The sequence below is a fragment of the Salmo salar genome, chromosome 06 (genome assembly GCF_965601325.2).
Source record: "Salmo salar chromosome 06, fSalSal1, whole genome shotgun sequence".
Lineage (NCBI taxonomy): Eukaryota > Metazoa > Chordata > Actinopteri > Salmoniformes > Salmonidae > Salmo > Salmo salar.
In genome coordinates, this window is record NC_138296.1 from 33,100,742 (window position 1) to 33,125,523 (window position 24,782).

A 24,782-nucleotide genomic window follows, 5' to 3' on the forward strand; every position below is an offset into this window, starting at 1 on the left:
ACCATCCTCCATATCATAGCTAAGCCCAGCCTCAGCTACCCCACCATCTCTAGCCTGACTAGGCTTAGCCTCCACTACCCCACCATCTCTAGCCTGACTAGACCCAGCCTCCGCTACACCACCATCTCTAGCCTGACTAGACCCAGCCTCCACTACACCACCATCTCTAGTCTGACTAGACCCAGCCTCCTCTACCCCACCATCTCTTGCCTTACTAGACCCAGCCTCAGCTACCCCACCATCCCTGGTATGACTAGGCCCAGCCTCTGCTGTCTGCATCTCATTTCCCCCTGCACTTTGACCTCGATTTCCCCCACCGGCGCTTGTACCCTCACTTTGTCTATGGCCTTTATGTGGGCACGCAAAGCTCTTATGCCCCAAATCCCCACACTCAAAACACCGTAGACTGTCTGTGCTGGCAAACCCTGCATAGAGCCCCTCCCCATGCCTCACTTTAAAATGCACATTTAGCTGTTGCTCATTGTTGTTCAGAAACATAAACACTTGCCTCCGGAACGAAACAACGTGCTTAACAGCAGCTGCCTGAAAACCTGCCGACAGTACACGAAACCCGCTAGCAAACTTACCAAAACGACTCAGCTCTTTCCTGATTTGATCGTCCGTAATAAACGGAGGTAAATTTGCAACAACTACTCTTCTCGAAGGGGTAGAAAGAGGTAAAACTGGCACCAACACATCCCTTACAAATATTCCGCTAGCAATTAGCCTACCAACCAAATTTTCTCTTTTCATGAACACCACCACCGCTTTGTTCATTCTAGAAGCAGAATGTATAAATTCAGCTCCTACCTGTTCGCCGACCGCGAGCAGAACCTCCTCCACCTTAACTCCATTCTCAGGAACACACCTGAATCCATGCCGTATCGACAGCGTCTCCTCCGCGCTAGGCTGAGAAGCCATCGCGCATACCACACCTTGCAAACCCCAGAAACCTTACTCTGTCTTCTTCCACCCTAACTCTGAAAAAAAACGGTGGATACCGCTAAAACAAATATTGCATTAACCCTCCACCATAGAAAATAAAATGTAAGAAAAAGATCAAGAAAAGAGTCTAGAAAGTTAGTTAGGCCAGAGTCCTCCGCACCAAACACTCAAACTCCAAAAAACTCCCAGCATGCAGAGAGAGAGAGAGAGGAGAGAGAGAGAGAGAGAGAGAGAGAGAGAGAGAGAGAGAGAGAGAGAGAGAGAGAGAGAGAGAGAGAGAGAGAGAGAGAGAGAGAGAGAGAGAGAGAGAGAGAGAGCGGACAAGCTCTCCAGCAGAAACAAACTTTTCAACAGAGATCCCGACAACACACTGAGCGTAAATATATATATATTGATTGCAATTATTCCCGAATGAGTGAGCGTTCATGTGCAAAGGATTAGCATTTCAATTGTTATAATTATCAACTCTGTAGTGCCTCCTCAGCTGACCCCCACTCCCCTTTTGTCTAACAAGCCGCCATGCCGGTTTAGCCCACTAGGGCACATTCTATAATTTCCTTGTAACCATATCTACTGTTTGTTATGCATTTCTGTGAATTACCTAGTTAGTAAATAAATGATTTTAAGACAATTTATGTATGGATGACTCATAGTGAAGACTGGGTTCTTGCAGATAACCAACAATTTACGACGTTTGGAATGAGACTAACGTGAGGTAAATAATAATTCATTAATTCGAAGACTAATTGATCAGATATATTAGGAAAATTATAACTTTGTAATCTGAATATTTTCCTTGGTGCCCCAACTTCCTAGTTAATTACAGTTACATGATTAATCAGTTTAATTGGACTTTCAAAATCTTAGCTAGCAGTAATCAACATGAAACAAGTAGACAATCTACTGGCAAATCTTTTTTAATCCTTGTCATATGGGGCGGCATGTAGCCTAGTGGTTAGAGCGTTGGGCCCGTAACCGAAAGGTTGCTAGATTGAATCCCCGAGCTGACAAGGTAAAAATCTGTTGTTCTGCCCCTGAACAAGGCAGTTAACTCACTGTTCCTAGGCTGTCATTGTAAATAAGAATTTGTTCTTAACTGACTCGCTGCCAGACAAGGCTCCGCTGACAGCCAGGTGTAGCAGTGGTATAGTGCAATTAATGTATTGTTTAGTGTTGTGTAGTGGTTTCGCTGGCATGCATCCCGCTTTTTGTTGTTGTTGCTCCACCAAGATTTACATGCTAAAATCACCACTGATTGTTTTGTAGTCTTAACATCTGGCACATAATAATAGCACAATTGCCAGAAAATAGCTTAATATAATATTTTTTAAGTTTGTCCAAGTATTTATTGTACAGAGATTTCAAGATCCTCTGTCCAACGTCCATCACGCAAACTCTCCTCAAACTCTCCTGTTGGATTTATCTATAGTTATGCACATGCATAAGGACTCCATGAAAGTGCTAGCTACTGCCCTCATTCAATGCCATTTTGACTATGCTAGTACTTCCTGGTTTGGGGGCTTATCTAAACTTATGAAGGGGAAGCTCCAGATAGCCCAGAATAAGCTGATCAGGGTAGTATTGAAGGTGAGTCCACGTACTCACATAGGCAGGAGCTGCTTTCAGGAACTAAACTGGCTGCCTGTTGAGGCTAGGGTGTCCGAGATTAGACTAGGTTTGGTTTACAGGAGTATTTATGGTCCTGCGCCCAGATATCTAAGTGAGTTTACTTTCCTCGTGTTAGGGATGCACACAATCACAGCACCAGATCAGGTGTTGCTGATGTGTGCTTATACAGGTTCAGGAGTAATGCTGGGAAAGGTACTTTCTTGTATACTGGAGCATCAGAATGGAATGAGTTGCCTCTGCCTATAAAAACAATGTCCTCTCTGGACAGCTTTAAAAATAAAGTAAGAATATCTTTGTCTTCTGTGCCCATATGATTAACCCCTATGATGTAATGATGAGATAGATGTTTTTGTTTTATTATTTCACTGCCATACTGTGTTCGATCTTGTCTAGCCATCTTGTCTCAAGAGGACCACAATGGAAATAAGTCCCAGACTTTATAGTGTGTTATCCTCAATGATTTTATTCATGTGCATGTATGGCTTTTAAGTTTTATGTGTGTTTGTTTTGTAAAATGGTCGAATTAATAAACTAAACTAAAACATGCGCAAACTGGATTTATTTACGATTAGAAACTGGGTGGTTTGAGCCCTAAATGCTGATTGGTTGAACACCGTGGTATATCAGACCGTGTACCACTGGTATGACAATAAATTACTTTTTACTGTTCTAATTACGTTGGTAACGTGATTATAATAGCAATAAGTCACCACAGAGGTTTGTGGTATATGGCAACATATTCTTAAACATGAAAGAATTACTATTTTGATTGAAAACCAAATGTTGCTTCTTAGCCTAGGTCATTACAAATTGCGTCGATATTCCTTCTTAATTCGCTCCATAATGTTATGAAAAAAAAGCTTGATTGGATAAATGTGGCAACTCCTCTCTTGCTGCAACATGTAGGTTAGTTTTCGGGGCCTGTGGGCAGGTTTTGACTGGTCATTGATCTAGTAATTTCAGCTGGACCTGGTAACCCTGCTCGTTTGGTACTTGGCTATTCCCCAGTCGAATTGAAGCATGTTGACCCATTTAAAGAGACTACATTTCAGTTTTGTCTGCGTGCAGTAGGGTCTTTGTCAAGGTGAGTGATGTTTAATAAATCTTTTTTTTTTTACACAAATGAAATGTTGTACTTCGAAAAGTATCTAAACATGTTTGCCCACCTGATTCTAAATTATTTCAGAAGAGAAATGTATACCTCGAATTTTCATGATTGTTGACTATTTGATCCACAGTTAATGGACATGACCAAGGCAATTAGAATTCAGTTCAGTAACAATATCAACCAAACCGGGAAATGTCAAAACGCGGGGAGAGCGCCATGTCACGGTGAGACTATTAATAACTGGGGGCAATAAATTACTGTGTTGTTGGATTACTTTACATAGACAACAGAGGGCAGTGTTGACAAAGAATCAAAGGTTTTCAATAAAGGCCATCCAATAAAATGTTAAAGTTGTATAGGCACTCTGTATCTCCAACTTTGTCATTTGATATACTGATTATCCTAAATTCAATAGTAAAGCTCCTATCTGAAGGGCCAGTGCATCTCAGACACCCTCAGCCACATTCACACAGTGAGGGAGTTCAGCGACAGGCATTCCAAATGGGCCCTTCAGAGGGAGACAGAACTGGAAATGATGAGGGACATCAAGGAGAGGGCAGACAGAATTGACCTTAAGTTCGACCATGTCCGTAACTCAGCGACCAAGGCCAAGGCGTTTGGGGAGTTCGTATGGAGCGGTCTGACTCAGGTGACTGCAGACAGTAGGCGTGAGGAGCTGGAGAAGGAGCTGGGAGCTGTACTAAAGGACACTCTGGGAGGCCTGGAGAAGCTGGATTACTTCCTGGATGCTGTGGAGTGTCTGGCGGTCACCTGTCTGTTGGTGTTTGAGGAGAACAGGTTCCTCTGTCTGCCTCAGGGGACAAGCCCTGCAAGTGTTCAGGCTGTCATCATTGCTGTCAGAATGGCCTGCCCTCTCCTCATCCATTTTAAGAGGGATGCTAAGGCCTTCTTTATGCCCAGCCTCCTCAATGTAGAGGTGCTGGCCTGCCAACTAGATAGATACATACAAATCAGCCAGCAGGTCTGTAAAAGGATGGAGAAGTGGTAAGTGGAGCTCCCATCACAATGTATTCAACATTAACTTATGTAATGCAATTTTTCCCTTCGAGATTACAGATCAGACCACAGCCTGATAGTTAACTTGGGTAAGATCCCACACACACTTTTAATATCAGCATTTCTATTATATTAGCATATTTTCCTTTCATTTTTATCCTTCCTTCTCAGATGTGTCATTTGACAAGGTTATTTTGCTTATGTGATCTAAAACTATATATATATTTACCCTTTATTTAACCAGGTAGGCCAGTTGAGAACAAGTTCTCATTTGCAACTGCAAACTGGCCAGGATAAAGCAAAGCAGTGCGACAAAAACAACAACACCAAGTTACACATGGGATAAACAAACGTACAGTCAATAACACAATAGAAAAGTCTATATACAGTGTGTGCAAATGAAGTAAGGCGGTAAGGCAATAAATAGGCCAATAGTGGCAAAGTAATTACAATTTAGCAATTTACACTGGAGTGATATATGCAGATGAGGATGTGCAAGTAGAAATACTGGTGTGCAAAAGAGCAGAAAAACTAAAACAAATATGTGGATGAGGTAGGTAGTTGGTTGGATGGGATATTTACAGATGGCTGCTACAGCTGCAGTGATTGATATAATTCAAATGCCACATAATAATGTAATGAATATCATTTCATGTTGAAATGAATATTCATTGTTACAGTAGCTCAATCAGTCAAATTATGTTAAAAAAAAGGAATGACATCCCTGTGGTCAACCTTGGTGCTGATGTGAGTGAAGAGTCCATACAAAATATGCTCCAACATTTGAATCAGCTGAGTGATATCAGGTAGGTTATTCCGCCATGGTTTAGTTCTTCTCTTAAAACTTATGTTGACATTTTTAACAAGATTCAAGAACTATTCTATTGGAATACAGTAAATAGACATCTTCCGCCTCTGTCAGGATCGACCAAATCAAATCAAATTGTATTTGTCACATTCGCCGAATACACCAGGTGTAGACTTTACTCGTGAAATCCTTACTTACAAGCCCTTAACCAACAATGCAGTTTTAAGAAAATAGAGTTAAGAACATATTTACTAAATAAACAAAAGAAAATATTAAAAAAGAAAATAACACTATAAAATACAATAATGAGGCTATTTACAGGGGGTACCGGTACCGAGTCAATGTGCGGGGGTACAGGTTAGTCAATGTAATTTTTACATCTAGGTAGGGGAAAAGTGACTATGCATAGATATTTGGACCTAGACTTGGCTCTCTGGTACCTCTTACCGTGCGGGACCAAAGAGAACAGTCTATGACTTGGGTGACTGGAGTCTTTGACAATTTTTTGTGCCTTCCTTTGACACCGCCTAGTATATAGGTCCTGGATGGCAGGAAGCTTGCCCCCAGTGATGTACTGGGCTATACGCACTACCCTCTGTAATACGGTCGGATGCCGAGCAGTTGCCATACTAGGATGTTCTCGATGGTGCAGCTGTAGAACGTTTTGAGGATCTGGGGACCCATTCCAAATTTTTCAGTCTCCTGAGGGGGAAAAGGCGTTGTCGTGCCCTCTTCACGACTTTCTTGGCATGTTTGGACCATGATAGTCTGTTGGTGATGTGGACACCAAGGAACTTGAAACTCTCGATCCGCTCCACTACAGCCCCGTCGATGTTAATGGGGTCGTGTTCGGCCCTCCTTTTTCTGTGGTCCACAATCATCTCCTTTGTATTGCTCATGTTGAGGGAGAGGTTGTTGTCCTGGCTCCACACTGCCAGGTCTCTGACCTGCTCCCTATAGGCTGCCTCATCGTTGTCGGTGATCAGGCCTACCACCGTTGCTGATGGCACAAACTTAATTAATCTAACCCCATTGTCCGATTTCAAAAAGGCTTTACAGCAAAAACAAAACATTAGATTATGTCAGGAGAGTACCCTGCCAAAAATAATCACACAGCCATTTTCAAAGCAAGCATATATGTCACAAAAAACAAAACCACAGCTAAATGCAGCACTAACCTTTGATGATCTTCATCAGATGACACTCCTAGGACATTATGTTATACAATACATGCATGTTTTGTTCAATCAAGTTCATATTTATATCAAAAAACAGCTTTTTACATTAGCATGTGATGTTCAGAACTAGCATACCCACCGAAAACTTCCAGTGAATTTACTAAATTACTCATGATAAACGTTGACAAAATACATAACAATTAATTTAAGAATTATAGATACAGAACTCCTTTATGCAAACGCTATGTCAGATTTAAAAATAGCTTTTCCGCGAAAGCACATTTTGCAATATTCTGAGTACATAGCTCGGCCATCACAGGTTAGCTAATTTGACACCCACCAAGTTTGGGGCTCACTAAACTCAGAATTACTATTAGAAAAATTGGATTACCTTTGCTGTTCTTCATCAGAATGCACTCCCAGGACTTCTACTTCAACAACAAATGTTGTTTTGGTTCCAAATAATCCATAGTTATATCCAAATACCTCTGTTTTGTTCGTGTGTTCAGGTCACTATCCGAAGGGTAACGCGCGAGCGCATTTCGTGACAAAAAATATCAAAATATTCCATTACCGTACTTAGAAGCATGTCAAACGCTGTTTAAAATACATTTTTATGCTATTTTTCTCGTAAAATAGCGATAATATTCCAACCGGGCAACGTTGTATTCATTCAAAGACTGAAAGAAAAAAATTGAGAAGTCTCGTGAACGTGCCTCTCAGTCTCACTGTCCCCAGGCTGACCACTTACAAACTCTGCTGCTGTACTTTGCCCAGAGACAGCAGACACCCCATTCCACTTTCTGGCGGCTTTAGAGAGCCAATGGAAGCCTTAGAAAGTGTCACGTTACAGCACAGATGCTGTATTTTCGATAGAGATGCAACAGAAGGACAAGAAATTGTCAGACAGGGCACTTCCTGTATGGAATCTTCTCAGGTTTTGGACTGCCATATGAGTTCTGTTATACTCACAGACACCATTCAAACAGTTTTAGAAACTTTCGAGTGTTTTCTATCCAAATCTACTAATTATATGCATATTCTCGTTTCTGGGCAAGAGTAGTAACCAGTTTAAATCGGGTACATTTTTTATCCGGACGTGAAAATACTGCCCCCTAGCCCCAACAGGTTAATGATGGTGTTGGAGTCGTGCTTGGCCATGCAGTCGTGGGTGAACAGGGAATACAGGAGAGGACTAAGCACGCACCCCTGAGGGACCCTGTGTTGAGAATCAGCGTGGAAAATGTGTTGTTGCCTACCCATACCACCTGTGGGCAGTCCGTCAGGAAGTCCAGGATCCAATTGCAGAGGGAGGTGTTTAGTCCCAGGGACCTTAACTTAGTGATGAGCTTTGTGGGCACAATGTTGTTGAATGCTGAGCTGTAGTTAATGCACAGCATTCTCACATAGGTGTTCCTTTTGTCCAGGTGGGAAAGGGTAGTGTGGAGTGTGATTGAGATTGCATTATCTGTGGATCTGTTGGGGCGGTATGCAAATTGGAGTTGGTCTAGGGCTTCCTGGATGATGGTGTTGATGTGAGCCATGACCAGCCTTTCAAAGCACTTCATGGATACCGACGTGAGTGCTACGGGGTGGTAGTCATTTAGGCAGGTTACCTTCGCTTTCATGGGCACAGGGACTATGGTCATCTGTTTGAAACATGTAGGTATTACAGACTCAGTCAGGGAGAGGTTGAAAATGTCAATGAAGTACCTTGGCAGTTGGTCCGTGCATGCTGTGTACATTTCCTGGTAATCCGTCTGGCCCTGCAGCCTTTTGAATGTTGACCTGTTTAAAGGTCTTGCTCGCATCGGCTACGGAGAGCGTGATCACAAAGTCATCCGGAACAGCAGGTGCTCTCATGCATGCTTCAGTGTTGCTTGCCTAGAAGCGAGCATAAAAGGCATTTAGCCCGTCTGGTAGGCTCGCGTCACTGGGCAGCTTGCGGCTGGGTTTCCCTTTGTAGTCTGAAGTAGTTTGCAAGCCCTGCCACATCCGACGAGCGTCAGAGCCGGTTTAGTAGGATTCAATCTTAGTCCTGTATTGATGCTTTGCCTATTTGATGGTTCTTCTGAGGGCTTAGTGGGATTTCTTATAAGTGCCCGGATTATTGTCCCTCTCCTTGAAAGCGGCAGCTCTAGCCTTTAGCTCGGTGCGGTGTTGCCTGTAATCCATGGCTTCTGATTGGGATATGTACAGTATGTACGGTCATTGTGGGGATGACGTGGTCGATGCACTTATTGATGAAGCCAGTGACTGAAGTGCTATACTCCTCATTGCCATTGGATGAATCCCAGAACATATTCCAGTCTGTGCTAGCAAAACAGTCTTGTAGTGTGGCATCCACGTCATCTGACCACTTTCGTATTGAGCGAGTCACTGGTACTTCCTCCTTTAGTTTTTGATTGTAAGCAGGAATCAGGAGGATAGAATTATGGTGAGATTTTCATAAAGGAGGGCCAGGGAGAGCTTTGTATGTGTCTCTGTATGTGGAGTAAAGGTGGTCTAGAGTTTTTTGGTATTTTCTCTGGTTGCACATGTGACATGCTGGTAGAAATGAGGTAAAACTGATTTAATTTTGCCTGCATTAATGTCCCCGGCCACTAGGTGCGCCGCTTCTGGATGAGCATTTTCTTGTTTGCTAAAGGCCTTATACAGCTCGTTCAGTGTGGTTGTTGTGCCAGTGTCGGTTTGTGGTGGTAAATAGACGGTTACGAAAAATATAAATGAAAACTCTCATGGTAGATAGTGTGGTCTACAGTTTTTCATGAGGTACTCTACCTCAGGCAAGCAATACCTCGAGACCACGTAATATTAGACATTGCGTACCAGCCGTTATTGACAAATAGACATACATCAGCCCCTTGTCTTACCGGACGCTGCTGTTCTGTCCTGCCGATGCACAGAAAACCCAGCCAACTGTATATTATCCGTGTCATCGTTCAGCAATGACTTTTATGTCCCGTTGGTAGGATAGTCCCAAACGGAGCTCATCAAGTTTAGGCTTCTAAACAGATTCTACCCCCAAGCCATAAGACTCCTGAACATCTAATCAAATGGCTACCCAGACTATTTGCATTGCTCCCCCCTTTTACTCCACTGCTACTCTCTGTTATTATCTATGCATAGTCAGTTTAATAACTCTACCTACATGTACATATTACCTCAATTACCTCAACTAACCGGTGCCCCCGCACATTGACTCTGGACCGGTACCCCCTGTATATAGTCTCGCTATTGTTATTTTACTGCTGCTCTTTAATTACTTGTTCCTTTTATTTCTTAATCTTATTTTTTAAACTGCATTGTTGACTTGGGGCTTGTAAGTAAGCATTTCACTGTAAGGTCTACACCTGTTGTATTCGAAGCATGTGACTAATACAATTTGATTTGATTTGGGCCTTGTCTGGAAGCAACATTATATCCTTTGCGTCAGACTCATTAAAGAAAAAATCTTTATCCAGTTCGAGGTGAGTAATCACTGTTCTGAAGTCCAGAAGCTCTTTTCGGTCATAAGAGACAGTAGCATCAACATTATGTACAAAATTAGTTACAAACAATGCGAAAAAACACAAAATAGCACAATTGGTTAGGAGCCCGTAAAACGGCAGCTATCCCCTTTGGCACCATTCTCAGACTGACGTTCCTGTTCCAAAGGGCTGAACAGAGCATCACTGGGCTGTTCAGCCAGCGCCAACCCAGGATGGAGTAGTTCCTGCCGAGCTGGTGGAGAATGCTGTGCAACTGGCCAGGATGAAGCTTTGGGCTAAGATCTCCAGTGTGGCAGGCAGCTCAGTGGGGGTAGCTGGAGGGATCCTATCCATCGTGGGCTTAGCTCTGACCCCTGTCACTGCTGCAGCGTCACTGGCTCTCACCATTGCAGGGGTCAGCCTGGGGGTCACCAGTGGGGTCGTGGAGTCTCTCCAGGAGTGTCTGGAGGATGTGGCCAGGAATATGAAGCCCGTCCTGGGGCTGATTAGGGATGGTTGGAGCATGGAAGGTGATTGCCCCTACTGGGGCCATCGGATAAGGCATTTACTCCCTAGTTAACCGTTCCTCAGCTTTGAAGGCAGTGAATGTCCTTAGAAGAGAAGAGACGATCTCAAGCGCAGGTAAGTTGGCGCTCCAGGAAGGCAAAGCAGCACGAAACCTGCCCAAGCTAGCAGAGGACATCCTGGACATTGGACAGATAGCCCTCTCCAAGTCAGCACGGGCTGGTCTTATCACCCTTAACATCCTCTTCATTGGCCTGGATGTATTCTTCATCTGTAAAGACAGCATCAGCCTGGCCAAAGGCAGCAAGAGTGAGAGATCCCAGCTCATCCGTGCCAGATCAGCATTGTGGCGCACAGAGATGGACTCCTGGCAGAGGATCCATGACTCGCTGTGTAGAGGTCTATTAACATTAGAGAAAAGCCAGATCGTCCTGGAGCAGCCATGTTACCCTCTGGGGGAGAAGCTGAGAGGGAAAAATCGATGTGTATGACGCAGTAGGACAACATAAATGACTTAACAGTCTTTGAAGTTAGGGCCTCTCAAACATACTGTTCAGTGGCACTTAGAATGTTATCAATTAAAAATAGATGACACACTTTTTTCATTTTCATCAATCATTCTGTACACGAGTCTAATTTTATAATCAACTTTACAATTTAATGTTATAAGAAATAAAACAATCTGTTCAATTTAATGAAACGTATTCAGCTTGGCACTTTTTTTTAAAGTAGTCTGTTTTTAATATCATGGCCATATGTTCCCAAAATATGTGTTCGGTGTAGTCAAAATACTGAAAGTGAAATGTAATAATGTTTCTATGATTGTGTTGCTGACATGCACCTTCATACACAGAAGACTCATATTCCTCACTTCACTGGAAGTTGAAGACTTCTCACACAGGGACAGATCAAAATGTACTGGGGGGAGGGGCTTGTCCAACTGAAGGTGTCGTAAAAAAAGCATCCTCCCCAAAGTTACAAATATTTCCACATGACCCTCCCTTTGTACTGTAAAATAATTTCAACACCCTCCCCCCTCATATAATTAACTCAAAATCATTTTTACGACCACAAATAACAATATCTGTACCGAGCCTGTGTTTATAATCATGGGTATCGACTTTGCCACTTCAGCATGCTTTTGTGGCACAGTCAATGCCACGCAGGGCTACGGGCCAGAAGATTGAGGGTTGTCGTGGAAATTCTAACAGAAAGGAAGAGACTGTAGATCCTTCAAACAACAACCTTTTTAAATAAGATGTGAAAATCTGGAGCTGGTTAAAACAATCCCTCAAAAGTTAAGAACCCAACAAAGAATAGTTTTGTCTCGGCTTTTATAAGCTTAGTCTACGTGACAGTTTAGCAGGTGTGTAAGATCATGATGGGAATATAGCGTAAACAAGTGATAACGCCAGTTTTGTTACTCCTTTCTGCTGATAGAATTGTCACTGCTGCTCAAGCTAGCCTCTGTTCTATTCATATCTCCACACAGCTGTGCCCTTGAAATATACAAAAAGAACAGGATGGACCAAAAACTGGTCACAATCAATCACCAGCTTGGGGTGAATCAGATTTTCAAAATGTTTATACCGTATTCCTAATTACATCAAATATATGCAACAAATTTTCCACCAACAGGTTTCTTTGCCAATGACCACACAATCTATAAACAAAGCATACCGACTTCGGGCACTTCAATATCATGGTTTTCATTTTCAACACCACAATAAATAGACTACTGTATGTCAATCTAGACAAACAGAAAATACATCCCTGCCTAACTTGTAGGCTTACCCAGTATTGAAGGCTTGGCTTGACAATCTCAAAATGTCATTCACCTTTTTGATGTTTTGTAACAGATGTCTCTTTCCATTCCTCAATTGGCCGCTGCACAATTTGAATTGATTGATTTTATTTGTCAGTTAAAGAAATACATACTGTATACAGTGCATTTGGAATGTATTCAGACACCTTGACCTTTTCCACATTGTGTTACGTTAAAGCCTTATTCTAAAATTGATAAAATATATTTTTTTCTCATCAATCTACACACAATGCCCCACAATGACAAAGTAAAAACAGGTTTTTAGAAATGTTTGAAAATGTATTAAAATTCAAAACAAAAATACATTATTTACATAAGTGTTCAGAACCTTTGCTATGAGACTGAAAATTGAGCTCAGGTGCATCCTGTTTCCATTGATCATCCTTGAGATGTTTCTACAACTTAATTGGAGTCCACCTGTGGTAAATTCAATTGATTGGACATTATTTGGAATGGCACACACCTGTCTATGTAAGATCCCACAGTTGACAGTGCATGTCAGAGCAAAAACCAAGCCACGAGGTCGAAGGAATTGTCCGTAGAGTTCTGAGACAGGATTGTGTCGAGGCACAGATCTGGGGAATGGTATCAAAAAACGGCTGCATTATTGAAGGTCCCCAAGAACACAGTGGCCGCCATCATTCTTAAATGAAAGAAAAGCTGGCCTCCCGGCCAAACTGAGCAATCGGGGGAGAAGGGCCTTGGTCAGGGAGGGGACCAAGAACACGAAGGTCACTGACAGAGCTCCAGAGTTCCTCTGTGGAGATGGTTGTCCTTATGGAAGGTTCTCCCATCTGTGCAGCACTCCACCAATCAGGCCTTTATGGTAGAGTGGCCAGACGGAAGCCACTCCTCCGTAAAAGGCACATGACAGCCCGCTTGGTGTTTGCCAAAAGGCACCTAAAGGACTCAGATCATGAGAAATAAGATTCTCTGGTCTGATGAAACCAAGATTGAATTATTTGGACTGAATGCCAAGCGTCTTGTCTGGAGAAAAACTGGCACCATCTCTATGGTGAGGCATGGTGGTGGCAGCATCACACTGTCGGGATGTTTTTCAGCGGCAGGGACTGGGAGACTAGTCAGGATCGAGGAAAAGATAAACGGAGCAAAGTACAGAGAGATCCTTGATGAAAACCTGCTCCAGAGCGCTCGGGACCTCAGACTGGGGCAACGGTTCACCTTCCAATATGACTAAGACCCTAAGCACACAGCCAAGACAACACAGGAGTGATTTTGGGACAAATCTCTGAATGTCCTTGAATGGTCTAGCCAGAGCCTGGACTTGAACCCGATCGAACATCTCTGGAGAGACCTGAAAATAGCTGTGCAGTGATGCTCTCCATTCAACCTGACAAAGCTTGAGAGGCTCTGCAGAGAAGAATAGGAGAAACTCCCCAAATACAGGTGTGCCAAGCTTGTAGCGTCCTATCCAAGAAGACTCGAGGCTGTAATCGCTGCCAAAGGTGTTTCAACAAAGTACTGAGAAAAGGGTCTGAATACTTATGTAAATGTGATATTTCCGTTTTATTTTATTCATACATTTGCAATAAATTCTAGAAACGTGTTTTTGCTTTGTCATTATGGGGTATTGTGTGTAGATTGATGAGGAAGAAAAACTATTTAATCAATTTTAGAAGGAGAATGTAACCTAACAATATGTGAAAAAAGTCAAAGGGGTCTGAATACTTTCTGAATGCACTGTACAGTGCCTTGCAAAATTATTTATCCCCCTTGTTATTTTTCCTATTTGTTGCATTACAACCTGTAATTTAAATAGATTTTTATGTGGATTTCATGTAATGGACATTCACAAAATAGTCCATATTGGTGAAGTGAAATGGAACAAATAACTTAAAAGTGGTGCGTGCATATGTATTCACCCCCTTTGCTATGAAGCCCTAAATAACATCTGGTACAACCAATTACCTTCAGAAGTCACATAATTAGTTAAATAAAGTCCACCTGTGTGCAATCTAAGTGTCACATGATCTGTCACATGATCTGTCACACCTGTTCCAAAAGGCCCCAGAGTCTGCAACCCCACTAAGCAAGGGGCACCACCAAGTAAGTGGCACCACGAAGACCAAGGAGCTTTCCAAACAGGTCAAGAACAAAGTTGTGGAGAAGTACAGATCAGGGTTGGGTTATAAAAAAATATCCGAAACTTTGAACATCCCACGGAGCACCATTAAATCCATTATAAACAAATTGAAAGAATATGGCACCACGACAAACCTGCCAAGAGAGGGCCGCCAACCAAAACTCACAGACCAGGCAAGAATGGCATTAATCAAAGAGGCAACAAAGAGACCAAAGATAACCCTGAAGGAGCTGCAAAGCAATTGAGAATCTGTGGTATAACTTAAAGATTGCTATACACCAGCGGGACCCATCCAAGTTGAAGGAGCTGGAGCAGGTATGCCTTGAAGAATGGCCAAAAATCCCAGTGGCTAGATGTGCCAAGCTTAAAGAGACATATCCCAAGAGACTTGCAGCTGTAATTGCTGCAAAAGGTGTCTCTACAAAGTATTGACTTTGGGGGGTGAATAGTTATGCAGGCTCAAGTTTTCAGTTTTTTTTTGTTTGTTAACGCAATAAAAAAATATTTTGCATCTTCAACGTGGTAGGCATGTTGTGTAAATAGAATTATATACTGCTCAAAAAAATAAAGGGAACACTTAAACAACACATCCTAGATCTGAATGAAAGAAATAATCTTATTAACTACTTTTTTCTTTACATAGTTGAATGTGCTGACAACAAAATCACACAAAAATAATCAATGGAAATCCAATTTATCAACCCATGGAGGTCTGGATTTGGAGTCACACTCAACATTAAAGTGGAAAACCAAACTACAGGCTGATCCAACTTTGATGTAATGTCCTTAAAACAAGTCAAAATGAGGTTCAGTAGTGTGTGTGGCCTCCACGTGCCTGTATGACCTCCCTACAACGCCTGGTCATGCTCCTGATGAGGTGGCGGATGGTCTCATGAGGGATCTCCTCCCAGACCTGGACTAAAGCATCCGCCAACTCCTGGACAGTCTGTGGTGCAACGTGGCGTTGGTGGATGGAGCGAGACATGATGTCCCAGATATGCTCAATTGGATTCAGGTCTGGGGAACGGGCGGGCCAGTCCATAGCATCAATGCCTTCCTCTTGCAGGAACTGCTGACACACTCCAGCCACATGAGGTCTAGCATTGTCTTGCATTAGGAGGAACCCAGGGCCAACCGCACCAGCATATGGCCTCACAAGGGGTCTGAGGATCTCATCTCGGTACCTAATGGCAGTCAGGCTACCTCTGACGAGCACATGGAGGGCTGTGCGGCCCCCCAAAGAAATGCCACCCCACACCATGACTGACCCACCGCCAAACCGGTCATGCTGGAGGATGTTGCAGGCAGCAGAACGTTCTCCACGGCGTCTCCAGACTCTGTCACGTCTGTCACATGTGCTCAGTGTGAACCTGCTTTCATCTGTGAAGAGCACAGGGCGCCAGTGACGAATTTGCCAATCTTTGTGTTCTCTGGCAAATGCCAAACGTCCTGCACGGTGTTGGGCTGTAAGCACAACCCCCACCTGTGGACGTCGGGCCCTCATACCACCCTCATGGAGTCTGGTTCTGACTGTTTGAGCAGACACATGCACATTTGTGGCCTGCTGGAGGTCATTTTGCAGGGCTCTGGCAGTGCTCCTCCTGCTCCTCCTTGCACAAAGGCGGAGGTAGCGATCCTGCTGCTGGGTTGTTGCCCTCCTACGGCCTCCTCCACATCTCTTGATGTACTGGCCTGTCTCCTGGTAGCGCCTCCATGCTCTGAACACTACGCTGACAGACACAGCAAACCTTATGCTACAGCTCACATTGATGTGCCATCCTGGATGAGCTGCACTACCTGAGCCACTTGTGTGGGTTGTAGACTCCGTCTCATGCTACCACTAGAGTGAAAGCACTGCCAGCATTCAAAAGTGACCAAAACATCAGCCAGGAAGCATAGGAACTGAGAAGTGGTCTGTGGTCCCCACCTGCAGAACCACTCCTTTATTGGGGGTGTCTTGCTAATTGCCTATAATTTCCACCTGTTGTCTATTCCATTTGCACAACAGTATGTGAAATTTATTGTCAATCAGTGTTGCTTCCTAAGTGGACAGTTTGATTTCACAGAAGTGTGATTGACTTGGAGTTACATTGTGTTGTTTAAGTGTTCCCTTTATTTTTTGGAGCAGTGTATAAACCCCCCCCAAAAAATCATTTTTAATTCCAAGTTGTAAGGCAGCAAAATAGGAAAAATGCCAAGGGAGGTGAATACTTTCACCAGCCACTGTATACACAAAGATGTTTTAAAGTGATCAAGATTGCATAATAAAGTCCGGGACTTATTTCCATTGTGGTCCCTATTTTTTTATATAAATACATACAGTACAAGTCAAAAGTTTGGACACACCTACTCATTCCAGGGTTTTTCTTTATTTTTACTATTTTCTACATTGTAGAATAGTAGACAAGATATCAAAACTATGAAATAACACATATGGAATCTTGTAGTAACCAAAAAAGTGTTAAACAAATCTAAATATATTTTATATTTGAGATTCATCAAAGTAGCCACCCTTTGCCTTGATGACAGCTTTGCACACTCTTGGCATTCTCTCAACCAGCTTCATGAGGTAGTCACCTGGAATGTATTTCAATTAACATGTGCCTTGTTAAAAGTGAATTTGTGGAATTTCTTTCCTTCTTAATGCTTTTGAGCCAATCAGTTGTGTTGTGACAAGGTAGAGGTGCTATACAGAAGATAGCCCTATTTGGTAAAAGACCAAGTCCATATTATGGCAAGAACAGCTCAAATAAACAAAGAGAAATCAAATCAAATCAAATCAAATCTAATTTATTTATATAGCCCTTCTTACATCAGCTGATATCTCAAAGTGCTGTACAGAAACCCAGCCTAAAACCCCAAACAGCAAGCAATGCAGGTGTAGAAGCACGGTGGCTAGGAAAAACTCCCTAGAAAGGCCAAAACCTAGGAAGAAACCTAGAGAGGAACCAGGCTATGAGGGGTGGCCAGTCCTCTTCTGGCTGTGCCGGGTGGAGATTATAACAGCACATGGCCTAGATGTTCAAATGTTCATAAATGACCAGCATTGTCAAATAATAATAATCATAGTAGTTGTCGAGGGTGCAACAAGTCAGTAACACAAGAGTAAGTGTCAGTTGGCTTTTTCATAGCCGATCTTTGAGAGTATCTCTACCGATCCTGCTGTCTCTAGAGAGTTGAAAACAGCAGGTCTGGGACAGGTAGCACGTCCGGTGAATAGGTCAGGGTTCCAGCAGGTCTGGGACAACTGGTCTGGGACAGGTAGCACGTCCGGTGAACAGGTCATCATTACTTTAAGACATGAAGGCCAGTCAATCCTGAAAGTTTTAAAAACTTTGAAAGTTTCTTCAAGTGCAGTCGCAAAAACCATCAAGCGCTATGATGAAACTGGCTCTCATGAGGACCGCCACAGGAAAGGAAGACCCAGAGTTACCTCTGCTGCAGGAGATAAGTTCATTTGAGATTCCAGCCTCAGAAATTGCAGCCCAAATAAATGCTTCACAGAGTTCAAGTAACAGACACATCTCAACATCAACTGTTCAGAGGAGACTGCGTGAATCAGGCTTTCATGGTCGAATTGCTGCAAAGAAACGACTGCTAAAGGGCACCAATAAGAAGAAGAGACTTGTTTGGGCCAAGAAACACGAGCAATGGACATTAGACCGGTGGAAATCTGTCCTTTTGGTCTGATGAGTCCAAATTTGAAATTTTTGGTTCCAACCGCTGTGTCTTTGTGAGACGCAGAGCAGGTGAACGGATGATCTCTGCGTGTGTGGTTCCCACCGTGAAGCATGGAGGGGGTGGTGTGATGGTGTGGGGGTGCATTGCTAGTGACACTGTCTGTTATTTATTTAGAATTCAAGGCACACTTAACCAGCATGGCTACCACAGCATTCTGGAGCAATACGCCATCCCATCTGGTCTGCGCTTAGTCGGACTATCATTTGTTTTTCAACAGGACAATGACCCAACACACCTCCAGGCTGTGTAAGGGCTATTTGACCAAGAAGGAGAGTGATGGAGTTCTGCATCAGATGACCTGGCCTCCACAATCACTCAACCTCAACACAATTGAGATGGTTTGGGATGAGTTGGACCGCAGAGTGAAGGAAAAGTAGCCAACAAGTGCTCAGCATATGTGGGAACTCCTTCAAGACTGTTGGAAAAGCATTCCAGGTGAAGCTGGTTGAGAGAACGCCAAAAGTGTGCAAAGCTGTCATCAATGCAGAGGGTGGCTACTTTGAAGAATCTAAAATCTAAAATATATTGTGATCTGTTTAACACTTTTTTGGTTACTACATGATTCCATGTGTTATTTCATAGTTTTGATGTCTTCTTAATTATTCTACAATGTAGAAAATAGTAAAAATAAAGAAAAACCCTTGAATGAGTAGGTGTGTCCAAACTTCTGACTGGTACTGTACATCGTATATAAAGGAAGAGAAGCTTATGCCTAACCCCAGATATATATATATATTCCGGTGGCATGCTACGATACTGGCATGCATTTCTTCATGTCAGATAGCTACTGTGTCTGCTATACAGATATAGATGTACAGAATGAGGGTAATTTGCAAATTTTCGATCCAAATATTTTTTATAATAATAAGAATTTTATTGTTAGATTATAGGATTAACTCTGGTAGGCCTGGAACAGTCTTCCTCACATCAAGTTCAACTGTCGAAGTCAGTTGGAGCGCCGGGACGCACTGCCTTCATACTGTATCATAGGCCTGCAGTAGCTCAAGTTTAATAATAGCCACACCATTACATTTTTGTATTTATTTCACCTTTATTTAACCAGGTAGGCCAGTTGAGAACAGCTTCTCATTTACAACTGCGACCTGGCCAAGATAAAGCAAAGCAGTGCGACAAAAATACAACACAGAGTTACACATCAGATAAACAAAAGTACAGTCAATAACACAATAGAAAAATCTATATACAGTGTGTGCAAATGGAGTAAGGAGGTAAGGCAATAAATAGGCTATAGTAGTGAAGCAATTACAATTTAGCAAATTAACACTGAAGTGATAGATGTGCAGATGATGATGTGCAAGTAGAAATACTGGTGTGCAAAAGAGCAAAAAAAGTAAATAAAAATAATATGGGGATGAGGTAGGTAGTTGGGTGGGCTATTTACAGATGGGCTATGTACAGCTGCAGCGATCGGTAAGCTGCTCAGATAGCTGATGCTTAAAGTTAGTGAGGGAGATATAAGTCTCCAACTTCAGCGATTTTTGCAATTCGTTCCAGTCATTGGCAGCAGAGAACTGGAAGGAGAGGCTGCCAAAGTGGGTATTGGCTTTGGGGATGACCAGTGAGATATACCTGCTGGAGCGCGTGCTATGGGTGGGTGTTGTTATGGTGACCAGGGAGTTGAGATAAGGCGGAGCTTTACCTAGCAAAGACTTTTAGATGACCTGGAGCCAGTGGGTCTGGCGACGAATATGTAGCGAGGACCACCGACGAGAGCATACAGGTCGCAGTGGTGGGTGGTATATGGGGCTTTGGTGACAAAACGGATGGCACTGTGATAGACTGTATCCAGTTTGCTTAGTAGAGTGTCGGAGGCTATTTTGTAGATGACATCGCTGAAGTCGAGGATCGGTAGAATAGTCAGTTTTACGAGGGTATGTTTGGCAGCGTGAGTGAAGGAGGCTTTTTTGTGAAATAGGAAGCCGATTCTAGATTTAATTTTGGATTGGAGATGCTTAATATGAGTCTGGAAGGAGAGTTTACAGTCTAACCAGACACCTAGGTATTTGTAGTTGTCCACATATTCTAAGTCAGAACCGTTCAGAGTAGTGATGCTACTCGGGCGGGCGGGTGCGGGCAGCGATCGGTTGAAGAGCATGCATTTAGTTTTACTAGCGTTTAAGAGCAGTTGGAGGCCATGGAATGAGTGTTGTATGGCATTGAAGCTCGTTTGGAGGTTTGTTAACACAGTGTCCGAAGCAGGGCCAGATGTATACAGAATGGTGTCGTCTGTGTAGAGGTGGATCAAGAAATCACCCGCAGCAGGAGCAACATCATTGATATATACAGAGAAAAGAGTCGGCCCGAGAATTGAACCCTGTGGCACCCCCATAGAGACTGCTAGAGGTCCCGACAACAGGCCCTCCGATTTGACACACTGAACTCTATCTGAGAAGTAGTTGGTGAACCAGGCAAGGCAGTCATTTGAGAAGCCAAGCCTGTTGAGTGTGTCGATAAGAATACGGTGACTGACAGAGTCGAAAGCCTTGGCCAGGTCGATGAATACGGCTGCAAAGTATTGTCTTTTATCGATGGCGGTTATGATATCGTTTAGTACCTTGTTGGCCAGGATTGGGGTAGCCAGGAGGAAAGCATGGCCAGCTGTAGAGAAATGCTTATTGAAAATCTCGATTATTGTGGATTTATCGGTGGTGACAGTGTTTCCTAGCCTAAGTGCAGTTGGCAGCTGGGAGGAGGTGCTCTTATTCTCCATGGATTTTACAGTGTCCATACCATACCATACCAGACCATACCAAACCTTCACAAATGTTTCTAAACTTTATTAGGGTAATATCAAAAGTAAGTCAAGCCATTGTTTATAGGAAAAAGGTTTGCACTACCCTCCCCGTGTCCCCCCAAAAAACACACAACCCTCCCCAAAGCAAAAACAAAGTTTGACCACCCTTCACAAATCCAGTAAATTTCGATCTGGCCCTTAAAGGCAATGAAACATGTTACTGCAATTTATTCTGATGCTGACTTGTGTGAAAACGTTTCTAAGAGATGTTAAATTAAATGGGACTGTTCATGTCTGGTCTCATTTGTATTAACAATAATATGCCTAGTTGCTGGTGTTCTGAAATACCCTTGTAAAAAATGAAAAAATAAATTGTATTTTTTAATTGGACGTTTGTACTGCGTTCTCATTTTCATCATGACATAACTGAATACCGGACATCACAGTGATGCAGTCTGTAGTCGTGTACAGCAAGACAAAAGCATTGTGTTGTACAACAGAACACAATAAGAACTCTTTGCATATGTTTTAACTGATATTGTTTGCTTCCACACAATTTACTGTGATTATAAATCATCCTAAAACATGAGTTCCTTATATGTAATCCTATATGTACAGAAAGTGTTAAATCCCTTGCCCATATCATTTATCTCTGGACTTTGGCCTGGAAAAATAACAACTTTTCAAAATGTTGTATACAAGGAAACAAAACAAGGAAGATTCTCATAGGACAGCCTGAGAGGCAATAGCTTTTTACAGCCAGTGTCATGCCCCAGTGTAGCCTTAGAAACAGTCAACAGGTGTGGTAATCAAAGGCAGCTATACACACATTGTACCTGGGATAATCAGACCCAGTTTGTGATTGCTTCTATGTCTGTTTTCAGGAATGCTTGGTAATAGCAGTTATAATGATTCACATTGACATTTTTATTTATTTTATTTTATTAGGATCTACATTAGCTGTTACTGAAGCAGAAGCTACTCTTCCTGGGGTCCACATCAATAAGAGAAATCATGCAAATCTGTGCATTCAAAATATGGGAAAACTGTCACGGTGTGGTATTTGTGCGAATACTCTACATTCTATCAAACAGTACATGTCAGTTAGTATACACATTATGTGTGTGTCATCAGGAAGTCAGCAAAGTCTTAATCTCCCTCTTCTCTTTTATTGTGTCTTACAGCTCTGACTGACAATGATCCTGAGGTCAGACCAGGTGAGGTGTGGTGGGGCTGATGTAGGATCTGAACAGTTCACCACACATGCTGTTGAAACACACACATAAATTTACATTTAAGTCAGTACATTATCAAATGTTGATAAATATGTACAGTTTTAACATTACAGTGCTGCTTTAAGTGCAATGTATTTACACAGTTCCTTTCAGATCCTCCTCAGCTTTGGTTACTGTACTCCCTGTCCCTCTCTATGAGAGACTGAAAATAGGTTGTAGATGAATTGTCTTTATCAAAAGGCAGGATTAATACACAATTCCCAAGTACATTTGATGAAATATAGAGAACTAGAAGATACGGTACACTTACTTTTACATGGTGGTCAACCATAACATATATCACCGCTCTGAGTGGCCTTCTTGAATTTACACCTGTAACACCAAACAAAGCTTTCAGTTTCTACTGATACATATAGTATTTAAAAAGTAAATCCCAGAGATAGCTTAAAGATGATATGCAGACCATTTCCAGAAGTACATAAAAAGGAAATCACTACAATGGATCATAATTCAATAGGATGACTATGCTGTGGATAATGCAATAACTGTTATTGTTTAATGTCGGACTGAGAATTAGTTTACTTCCAATAACCAGTGGATTATCTCATAAATGAATTACAGACCAATCTAGTAAATCAATAATATTTTTTAAATTGTTGCTTTACATCAAATTGTATAATTGATTTTAAATGATCAGCTTTAATATACTGAATTATTGATGAAAACTGCTTCTGCAGGGGCACAAACTCCCCTCTTCAAAGACCTCAAAGACTGGTAAGTCATTTTGTCATCCTGCTATGTTATACTCATCCTAGGGCTCTATTCAATCCGTATCGTGGAAGTTCAGCGTTACAGCATGATTGAAATGTAAAGGCAGTGGAGACTGCATTCACGGTAAACGTTGCATATATCGGCTCAATCGGAAATTGTGTAATCTGTAACTTTTCAGCGATACAGATTGAATAGAGCTCAGTCTTATTTACTCTTAGCATTTCATCCAGATGGTAAAATGGGTGTTCCAGGATTCTCTGGCTCTTCTTTAACATGAATAGACCTCTACACAGCGAATCATGGATCCTCTGCCAGGAGTCCAGCTCTGTGCGCCACAGTGCAAGGATGCGCTAGGATCTTTCACTCTTGCTGCCTTTTGCCAGGCTAATTCTGTCTTTACAGATAAAGACGACATCCAGGCCAATGAATAAGACATTGGTGGGGATAGAAAGAGCTTTGCCGTCCTGGCACGCCAACTTACCAGTGCTGATGATCTGATCTTCATTTGTAAAGGCCTTCACTGCCTTCAAACCAGAGCCACAGTCCACTATGGAGTCGATACCTTTTCCAATGGCCCCTGAGGTGCCAATAGCCTTCCCTGTTCCAACTAAGACATCCAACCCTCTCTGCCCCAGGAGCGCCTCCTTTCTAGCCACATCATCCAGACACTCCTGGAGACTCTCCACATCCTCCATGAAACTCTGGAAGACTTCTCTGGCTTCTTCTCATGGATGCTATTGACCTTCATCTCTGTGATACCAGTGGTTAAACTGTTGACCCTTCTGGTGAACCCCAGGCTGGCTCCTGTAATGGTGAGACCCAATGACACCCCAGCAGTGACTAGGGACAGAGCTATGCCCGCGATAGAGAGGATCCCTCCAGCCACCCCCACTGAGCTGCCTGCAACACTGGAGATCTTAGCCCCCAGCTTCATCCTGTCCAGCTGCACAGCATTCTCCTCCAGCTCGGTCAGAAACTGCTCCATCCTGGGTCGGCGCTGGCTGAACTGACCAATGAAGTGCTGAGCAGCCCCTTGGAACAGGAACGTCATTCTGAGGAGCTGGTCCATCTTAATAGAGGGAAGAGAGATTCAACATCTATTTACTGTACTCAAATATACATACAGTACACTCCCTCCATATGTATTCGGACAGGGGAGCTACATTTTTTTATTTATCTACACTGTAGTGCCCCCATTTAAATCAATCTGTGGACACCGTAGATCGAAATGGCTTGCATTGGGCGATATCCCTGTAACCATGTAAACAGACACAAGCCTATGTAAACAGGTGCACGAGCTCTGCAAGTATGCATGTGTTGCGTGCATGTATTTTCATCTTGTGGCATGCTTCAGGTGATAGAAATCTGAACGCACTACCAGCGCCTTGAAAAGTTGATTTAATTATACTTTCCTGTGGATATATTGTCTCACATTCCTACCTGCAAAAGGACCAACCGCACGGATAACCAGTAATGTAAGTTAAAATATAATTGTATTCAACATGCTGGCTTGTAGAGGTCGTGAGAGGACAAATGCTCATTTTTGCGCAATGTAGAATTCAATTAAATTCAACTTTGGGTTTTCAGGCTGAGGTCAACCCTGTAATGTGAACTGAACTCTCATTTTAATATAGTAAAACTATTCCCTTAAAAAAAACTAAAAAACATTGA

At 42.7% G+C, this 24,782-nt stretch overlaps 2 pseudogenes; one reads left to right on the top strand and one right to left on the bottom strand.

Annotated features, from left to right (window-relative positions):
- The first annotated feature begins 3,874 nt into the window (after positions 1–3,874).
- Positions 3,875–11,171, top strand: LOC106606984 (uncharacterized; annotated as a pseudogene).
- Positions 11,172–22,083: 10,912 nt separating this feature from the next.
- On the bottom strand, positions 22,084–24,372 carry LOC106606910 (apolipoprotein L3-like; annotated as a pseudogene).
- Positions 24,373–24,782: the final 410 nt, after the last annotated feature.